The following is a 10522-nucleotide window of genomic DNA, read 5'->3' as shown; positions in this document are numbered from 1 at the left end:
CAATACAACCTTTGAACAACCAAGTCATTCTTGAACATAAAAGTGGAGACTCCTGGATCCAGACAATCGGTCTGTACAAGCCTTGATGACCCTCCCACCGTACAGTGAGTTGAGGGTCCAACTGCTCTGGTAAGAGTACCCACTCATTGATTTATTGATTTATCTCTGAAAGTTGTCTGGTTGAGGACATCTGCTCCACTCCACAATTGGAAGAATATTTAGATACATCTACTTCACATTCCTCACAAGGACTTGATGTGTGTGTGTCATTCTCAAAGGCACTTTTTATTTTTCAACACGGGATTTATTTTTCATTTATTTGTCCACTATTAATGTTTGATTTCACACCATTATTGCTTTTGTTTTTGAATAATGAATTGCAATGTTTTGAGTTTGGAAGCAAGTTGCACGAGTGTCACACATTTAAGCTCAGGATTTGTGTATGTTGATACATCAATTATTTGCTGACTAGGAGCTGTTTTTGTACCCACTCACCTACTTGTTGAGTAAGAGCTGACTGTATCTACTCACCACCTTATTTTTATTATTGCTAGTGTGCATCTTTCTGGAGCATTGATACTAGTGGCCTTTTGGCAGGAAGGGTTTTGGGTCCCAGAACATTGGACTCAATAATATACGTAGGTGCCCATACAAGGTACCTAGTATAGTTATTTACCTATCATCATCTATATGTTCAATATTCACCTCACATGGTTGCACACTTTACACTAATTCCAAAGCTGATTAAATATTATCCATCACTGGTTTGTTTTTCTTCTTTTTTGGTACTTTAGAGATCCCTTTCTTAGGGTTCCCTTTTTCTTCCTTTGTTGGGCGCTACATTTTTAGTCACATACCTTTCACGAAGCATCCTCTTTGTTATGTTGGCAGCCTAGATTCACGTCACTCATTTGGATTGCGCAATATTATATACACTTAAAGTGTATGGTATAGTTAATCCGCGCTATCCCCAAAAAATGGTTTATGAATGGCCGAATTTTGAAGTGCCTGTCATATTCAGGGTCTCCACGTGGATGACAAATGGATGACAAATTTCATTGTCATTGAAATGCAAGAACCGCAAGATCGTCTTGTATCGTTTCCTGGCCATGGAAGCAGAGAACACAGGCATATGGTCATGTGGACCAATAAGTCCGCAACTTTTAAGTCTGGAAATTGATGTATGCCCATGTTGATGCAAAGGCCCAGAAAGATTTTAAATTCTGTGGCAAGGATGGACTGGAGATTAGTGGCGATTAAATTACCAGCATATAAATTACTCTGGTCCACAATAGATCTATAGAGATCTTCTGTGAAAAACAGCAAATAAAAATCAAGTGACGTAAAATCAGCTGTTTCCACCTGAATACCGGGTTGGCCAGTGAATGGGGCAAGTACGGGTTCTGCAGAAGTGGTGGGGACCCAATCAGGATAGGCAAATTCTGCAGGAAGGGGATGACGGGCCTGTCTGTCTTCTTCTTGGTGGCAGCAGGACACTACTTGTGCTTGCCACCTCCCCAGCTTGAACTGCACTTATGGGACTCTCCACATCACCACGTGATACTGCAGTGCTGGATGAACGACCAGGGTGTACTAGGCCGCTGGTGCTTGCCAGTTCACCAGAAGGAAAAGCAGCGCTAGTACTTGCTCTCTGCTCCATACGAGGGTCTTGCGGTTCTTGCGCCTCAATAACATCAGAATGGGGTCGGGTACACCTGCCCTTAGCAGGGACCACAACTTTGTCGACAGAGCTATCTGACATGGAGTCGCTGTCTTCTACGGGGATGTATTCTGAGCCAGAATCTGACAGATGCGTGACCTCCTCTTCACTATCTGTCAGGCTCAGAAACTCGTAGGCCTCTTTACTAGTGTACATACGCTTTGCCATTTTGGGCTCTAAATTTAAAAACATAAAATTGAAAAATTGAAATTACACATTGGTGCAGGATATGCACCCTATATATAATGTATGTGAAGAGACTCCATATGATCGGCTAAGCTCCACATCTCTTCCTATGAGATACGGAAGAGAGGGGAAGTGACGTGTTTGCCTGTAACAAATCAGACACACCAGAGCTAAGCCTGCCCACACACTTCCGGCCTCTGAAACGCTAGTTAGCCATTAGGCTAATCTATTTGGAACGCACGCCACAGCGGCATGGCGGAACAGGTTCGGACACTCACGGATCAGGATTACAGGTACATAATGCAGGGGAGCAGCGTGGGTAGGTCAGATACCCCAGTTGAAGTCCTTATTGCGACGAAACCGGTAGGGTGACCGTTCCAACGCACCTCCGCTGCATTCTAAACTTTTGGAACACTCCTCACACCTATCCAAAGGTGGGAGTTTGCTGCTATATTTTTTCATTTTGCTGTTTTGTGATTGATTTTTCTGGTTTGCTGTTTTTTCATCACGTGTGGCTGTGTTAGCCTCTTTTATGATTTTATTTGCATTCCCATCACGTATTGTGAATTTTGGAATTTTTTATACTATTAAATATAATAGTTTTACACCATGAGGAGCACCTCTATTTTTTCTTCTTCCGCATGTGTTTTGAGCCATTACTGACAGAGAGACGTCTGTTACAATACAACCTTTGAACAACCAAGTCATTCTTGAACATAAAAGTGGAGACTCCTGGATCCAGACAATCGGTCTGTACAAGCCTTGATGACCCTCCCACCGTACAGTGAGTTGAGGGTCCAACTGCTCTGGTAAGAGTACCCACTCATTGATTTATTGATTTATCTCTGAAAGTTGTCTGGTTGAGGACATCTGCTCCACTCCACAATTGGAAGAATATTTAGATACATCTACTTCACATTCCTCACAAGGACTTGATGTGTGTGTGTCATTCTCAAAGGCACTTTTTATTTTTCAACACAGGATTTATTTTTCATTTATTTGTCCACTATTAATGTTTGATTTCACACCATTATTGCTTTTGTTTTTGAATAATGAATTGCAATGTTTTGAGTTTGGAAGCAAGTTGCACGAGTGTCACACATTTAAGCTCAGGATTTGTGTATGTTGATACATCAATTATTTGCTGACTAGGAGCTGTTTTTGTACCCACTCACATACTTGTTGAGTAAGAGCTGACTGTATCTACTCACCACCTTATTTTTATTATTGCTAGTGTGCATCTTTCTGGAGCATTGATACTAGTGGCCTTTTGGCAGGAAGGGTTTTGGGTCCCAGAACATTGGACTCAATAATATACGTAGGTGCCCATACAAGGTACCTAGTATAGTTATTTACCTATCATCATCTATATGTTCAATATTCACCTCACATGGTTGCACACTTTACACTAATTCCAAAGCTGATTAAATATTATCCATCACTGGTTTGTTTTTCTTCTTTTTTGGTACTTTAGAGATCCCTTTCTTAGGGTTCCCTCTTTCTTCCTTTGTTGGGCGCTACATTTTTAGTCACATACCTTTCACGAAGCATCCTCTTTGTTATGTTGGCAGCCTAGATTCACGTCACTCATTTGGATTGCGCAATATTATATACACTTAAAGTGTATGGTATAGTTAATCCGCGCTATCCCCAAAAAATGCAATGGTGCAACAAAATAAAGTGCAACCGTATACGAAATATTAGTAATAATACTTGTCTACACAGAGACAAAATTCTACGTGTAACTTGTAACAGGTGAAGGTGTTGCAATTATTAAATTAGCTTGAATAGTAAACTAAAATAGATATGGTAAGATAGAAATAATGCTCAACCTGAAGATCGCATTAACTACTTGGCGACCTGCCGCCGTCGTTTTACGGTGGCAGGTCGGCTCCCCTGCGCGAGAGCCTGTAGCTCTACATCGGCTCTCTCGCAGGCCACTAGGCGGGATCGCCGCCGGGCACACACGATCACTCGTTACAGAGCGGGGACCGGGAGCTGTGTGTGTAAACACACAGCTCCCGGTCCTGTCAGGGGGAGAAATGCTGATCCTCTGTTCATACAATGTATGAACAGAAGATTGGTGATTTCCCCTAGTGAGGCCACCCCCCCTACAGTTAGAACACACCTAGGGAACATACTTAACCCCTTCCCCGCCCCCTAGTGTTAACCCCTTCACTGCCAGTGGCATTTTTATAGTAATCCAATGCATTTTTATAGCACTGATTGCTATAAAAATGCCAATGGTCCCAAAAATGTGTCAAAAGTTTCCAAAGTGTCCGCCATAATGTCGCAGTACCAAAAAAAAAAATCGCTGATCGCCGCCATTACTAGTAAAAAAAAAATATTAATAAAAATGCCATAAAAATACCCCCTATTTTGTAAACGCTATAACTTTTGCGCAAACCAATCAATAAACGCTTACTGCGGATTTTTTTTACGAAAAATAGGTAGAAGAATACGGAAGAGATGTGGAGCTTAGCCGATCATATGGCGTCTCTTCACATACATTATATATAGGGTGCATATCCTGCACCAATGTGTAATTTCAATTTTTCAATTTTATGTTTATATGTATTATGATGTTACCATCAGACTCCATAGCTATGCATGTCTAATGATGTATTTCTACCATATCCGTTTCCGTGAGAGCCAACTACCTTTTTATGTATATTGTGTTTTTTTTAAACGTTTTTGATATATGCGATGGCAACCAAGGATGATCTATTACTCTGGTGGAGCAAGTGCTACATTTGGAATCTTGCATGATTCAGCTGGTCCCGGGACTGTCATGCATCGGCAATTGGTTGCTATAGATGTATTGACATCCGTCCTTGGAACGCATCGTGGGACGCAACGCTAGCGCGCTGACGTCATCGCGCGGCATTACAGCTATTGAAGGACTCCTATTGGTCGGCTAAGCTCCACATCTCTTCCTATGAGATACGGAAGAGAGGGGAAGTGACGTGTTTGCCTGTAACAAATCAGACACACCAGAGCTAAGCCTGCCCACACACTTCCGGCCTCTGAAACGCTAGTTAGCCATTAGGCTAATCTATTTGGAACGCACGCCACAGCGGCATGGCGGAACAGGTGCGGACACTCACGGATCAGGATTACAGGTACATAATGCAGGGGAGCAGCGTGGGTAGGTTAGATACCCCAATTGAAGTCCTTATTGCGACGAAACCGGTAGGGTGACCGTTCCAACGCACCTCCGCTGCATTCTAAACTTTTGGAACACTCCTCACACCTATCCAAAGGTGGGAGTTTGCTGCTATATTTTTTCATTTTGCTGTTTTGTGATTGATTTTTCTGGTTTGCTGTTTTTTCATCACGTGTGGCTTTTTTCATTAGCCTCTTTTATGAATTTATTTGCATTCCCTTCACGTATTGTGAATTTTGGAATTTTTTATACTATTAAATATAATAGTTTTACACCATGAGGAGCACCTCTATTTTTTCTTCTTCCACATGTGTTCTGAGCCATTACTGACAGAGAGACGTCTGTTACAATACAACCTTTGAACAACCAAGTCATTCTTGAACATAAAAGTGAGGACTCCTGGATCCAGACAATCGGTCTGTACAATTGGAAAAAAACAAGATGCGCTACACATAATACAATGTAAACAAGTGTCCAAAAACTAATGAAATAAATCATCCGTGAATAATTGTGGAATATAAATGAACAGCAAATATTCGGAAAAAATCCTTAGTGGAAACAAAAAAGTCCTTTCACCAGTGATTATGAAAAGAAAAGTCCATATGGACTTTTCTTTTCATAATCACTGGTGAAAGGACTTTTTTGTTTCCACTAAGGATTTTTTCCGAATATTTGCTGTTCATTTATATTCCACAATTATTCACGGATGATTTATTTCATTAGTTTTTGGACACTTGTTTACATTGTATTATGTGTAGCGCATCTTGTTTTTTTCCATATGTTTTCACTGTTTGTATATATCCAGTAAGGTGCAGCTTCACTTTATCACATTTGATTGTCACTTAGTAGTAGTCACTTTTTATCACTCAATACGTTAGCGCGGTTGCTTCCCCATTTTTTCCACAATCGGTCTGTACAAGCCTTGATGACCCTCCCACCGTACGGTGAGTTGAGGGTCCAACTGCTCTGGTAAGAGTACCCACTCATTTATTTATTGATTTATCTCTGAAAGTTGTCTGGTTGAGGATATCTGCTCCACTCCACAATTGGAAGAATATTTAGATACATCTACTTCACATTCCTCACAAGGACTTGATGTGTGTGTGTCATTCTCAAAGGCACTTTTTATTTTTCAACACGGGATTTATTTTTCAGGACTATGTCCACTATTAATGTTTGATTTCACACCATTATTGCTTTTGTTTTTGAATAATGAATTGCAATGTTTTGAGTTTGGAAGCAAGTTGCACGAGTGTCACACATTTAAGCTCAGGATTTGTGTATGTTGATACATCAATTATTTGCTGAATAGGAGCTGTTTTTGTATCCACTCGCATACTTGTTGAGTAAGAGCTGACTGTATCTACTCACCACCTAATTTTTATTATTGCTAGTGTGCATCTTTCTGGAGCATTGATACTAGTGGCCTTTTGGCAGGAAGGGTTTTGGGTCCCAGAACATTGGACTCAATAATATACGTAGGTGCCCATACAAGGTACCTAGTATAGTTATTTACCTATCATCATCTATATGTTCAATATTCACCTCACATGGTTGCACACTTTACACTAATTCCAAAGCTGATGAAAGATTATCCATCACTGGATTGTTTTTCTTCTTTTTTGGTACTTTAGAGATCCCTTTCTTAGGGTTCCATTTTTCTTCCTTTGTTGGGCGCTACATTTTTAGTCACATACCTTTCACGAAGCATCCTCTTTGTTATGTTGGCAGCCTAGATTCACGTCACTCATTTGGATTGCGCAATATTATATACACTTAAAGTGTATGGTATAGTTAATCCGCGCTATCCCCAAAAAATGCAATGGTGCAACAAAATAAAGTGCAACCGTATACGAAATATTAGTAATAATACTTGTCTACACAGAGACAAAATTCTACGTGTAACTTGTAACAGGTGAAGGTGTTGCAATTATTAAATTAGCTTGAATAGTAAACTAAAATAGATATGAGAATAGAGAAATAATGCTCAACCTGAAGATCGCATAAACTACATGGCGACCTGCCGCCGTCGTTTTACAGCGGCAGGTCGGCTCCCCTGCGCGAGAGCCTGTAGCTCTACATCGGCTCTCTCGCAGGCCAGTAGGCGGGATCGCCGCCGGGCACACGCGATCACTCGTTACAGAGCGGGGACCGGGAGCTGTGTGTGTAAACACACAGCTCCCGGTCCTGTCAGGGGGAGAAATGCTGATCTCTGTTCATACAATGTATGAACAGAAGATCGGTGATTTCCCCTAGTGAGGCCACCCCCCCTACAGTTAGAACACACCTAGGGAACATACTTAACCCCTTCCCCGCCCCCTAGTGTTAACCCCTTCACTGCCAGTGGCATTTTTATAGTAATCCAATGCATTTTTATAGCACTGATTGCTATAAAAATTCCAATGGTCCCAAAAATGTGTTAAAAGTTTCCAAAGTGTCCGCCATAATGTCGCAGTACCAAAAAAAAAATCGCTGATCGCCGCCATTACTAGTAAAAAAAAATATTAATAAAAATGCCATAAAAATACCCCCTATTTTGTAAACGCTATAACTTTTGCGCAAACCAATCAATAAACACTTATTGCGGATTTTTTTTACGAAAAATAGGTAGAAGAATACGTATCGGCCTAAACTGAGGAAAAAAAAATATGTTTTTTTATAAATTTTTGGGGGATATTTATTATAGCAAAAAGTAAAAAATATTCATTTTTTTTTCAAAATTGACGCTCTATTTTTGTTTATAGCGCAAAAACTAAAAACCACAGAGGTGATCAAAAACCACCAAAAGAAAGCTCTATTTGTGGGGAAAAAAGGACACAAATTTTGTTTGGGAGCCACGTCGCACGACCACGCAATTGTCAGTTAAAGTGACGCAGTGCCGAATCGCAAAAAGTGCTCTGGTCTTTGACCAGCAATATGGTTTGGGGGTTAAGTGGTTAAAGCGGAGCTCCACCCGAATTTAAAGACAATTCTAATATTACTGTTGCTAAAAAACAATGCCCAAACGGATATTTTAGTTTAATAAAAATGTACAGTACCAGATTTATTAGTTCGCCTTCCGGTCTGCAGCCTTCGGGTTTTTCTCGGGCATTTCTTTATTTCCTGTAACGCGCAGTGTCTTCTGGGAGCTTGTGTCATAGCTCCCTTGTGATCATATTCTGGCCTGTTAGAGGAAACATTGCGCGATTTCGGGAACCAGGAAGTGCCTGGCCGTGATTGTAATGCCCACAGTAAAAATGGCAACGGAGGAATATAATAGGTAGATTCAGAAAGACCGCCGCATCTTTAAGGCGGTGTAGTGTATCGTATTTATGCTACGCCGCCTTAAGTTAGATAGGCAAGTACTGTATTCACAAAGTACTTGCCTCCTAACTTACGGCGGCATAGCGTAAATGTGGCCGGCGTAAGCGCGCCTAATTCAAATTAGGCTGAGGGGGCGTGTTTTATATTAATGGGGGGTGACCCGACGTGATTGACATTTTTTACGAAAGGCGCATGCGCCGTCCGTGTACATATCCCAGTGTGCATTGCGGAAAAGTACTCCGCTAGGACGTATTTGTTTCGACGTGGACGTAAATTACATCCAGCCCTATTCACGGACGACTTACGCAAACAACGTAAAAATTTAAAATGTTGACGCGGGAACGACGCCCATACTTAACATTGGCTACGCCACTTAGGGGGCATGTTTATCTTTAGGCGGCGTATCTCTTACGGAAACGGCGTATCTTTACTGCGACGGGCGGACGTACGTTCGTGAATCGGCGTATCTATGCATTTACATATTCTACGCCGAACTCAACGGAAGCGCCACCTAGCGGCCAGCCTAAATATTGCACCATAAGATACGACGGCGCAAGCCGTCGTATCTTAGATAGGTTTAAGTGTATCTCAGTTTGAGAATACACTTAAACTTAGGACGGTGCAGATTCCGAGTTAGGTCGGCGTATCTACTGATACGCCGGCCTAACTCTTTCTGAATCCACCTATAAGTGTTTATTCCACACAGAAAGAGAGAGGAGCGGACGTTAGAGAGGAGATAAGTAATTTTATTTAAGCCCTGCAATTAGCTATGTAACTACACAAAAAAAAAAAAAAAAAGTCTTTGCATGGGAGATCCGCTTTAAAAAGCGAATATATGTGTGTATATATATAGTGAATAAGTTAAAAATGGCTTTTCATATCACATCCCCTGGAGGAGATAGTGTGTATTTTTTGGAGAAAGATCCAGCTGATTCTGAGATCGTTTGTATCCCTTGGAGAGGTAAAAGGACCGTTAAGAGTGCACGATTCCTGCTGTGGAGTAATCCTATATGTTAAGCCTATCTGATCTCCGTGATAGAGATCCACCCGAGTCGGTTAGCGGCCAATTTATATATCCTTATCTGATGGAAGCTTAAGGCCGGGTTCACACTGGTACAACAAACGCTCCGACATTAGGAGCCAATGTCGCATGACGTATGAAAATCAATGTTTCCCTATGAGAGCCGACTTAACTGATCCGACACAAGTCATTCCGACTTTGAAAAAAGTTCCTGCACTACTTTGATCCTACTTCAGCCCATTGAATATCATTGAATTCGGATCAAAGTAGGATCCTTGTCCTAACCATCCGACTTGTGGCATCCGACATAATGATTGCAGCAGCAGTAAAAAGGAATTTATCTCACACTCACACTCTGGGATTGTTTTGATTGGTCAAAGAACTAGTCAGACTGTCACAAAGTCAGATCAAAGTAGTATCCTGTTCATGAAAGTCGGATGGATGTCGGACCAATATAGGATCAATGTAGGACTGATGTCGCAGAGCAAAGTAGGATGAAAGTTGTATCACTGCCGTGTAGTATCAGTGTGAACCCAGCCTGAGACGAAGATTTGTACCTCTGTTCCTGTGTTCAATTGAATCTTTGCAACAACTGTATTGGACTTTAAAGTGACCATATAAGTTTATATTGCTGAGTGTATGTGGCAATTCAAACCTCAATGTTTTTATTAGTCACTTATTCACTATATATATACACACACACATATTCGCTTTTTAATGCGATCTTCAGGTTGCACATTATTTCTATCTTATCACTTTTTCAAACAAGCCAAAATTTGAAGATGCATACAGTGGGTCAACATGTGCTATCTGCCATCTCGGGATATCCATGTACATGTTTTGTGGGTGCAACCCCTTCCTCACAACTCAAGTAGGTGAAAGGAAGAAGGGGTTGCACACACAAAACACGTCCATTGATCACCCATGATGGCAGATAGCACATGTTAATAATAGGGATCAGGAGGGAAATACCCATTTATAACCCAAAAAAGACTGTATGCATCTTCAAATTTTGGCTTGTTCAGGTGTGACAACACCCCATCTTATTAAGGGCAGGTAGACATTTTAGAAAAAGTAGAATGTCTGAGATATTGCCTAGAGTTTTACATTGTTGTATTTTTTGGTA

Source organism: Rana temporaria, chromosome 5 (genome assembly GCF_905171775.1).
Source record: "Rana temporaria chromosome 5, aRanTem1.1, whole genome shotgun sequence".
NCBI classification, from domain to species: Eukaryota; Metazoa; Chordata; class Amphibia; order Anura; family Ranidae; genus Rana; species Rana temporaria.
The sequence above is the reverse complement of the archived record's forward strand: the minus strand, read 5'-3'. Positions refer to the sequence as shown.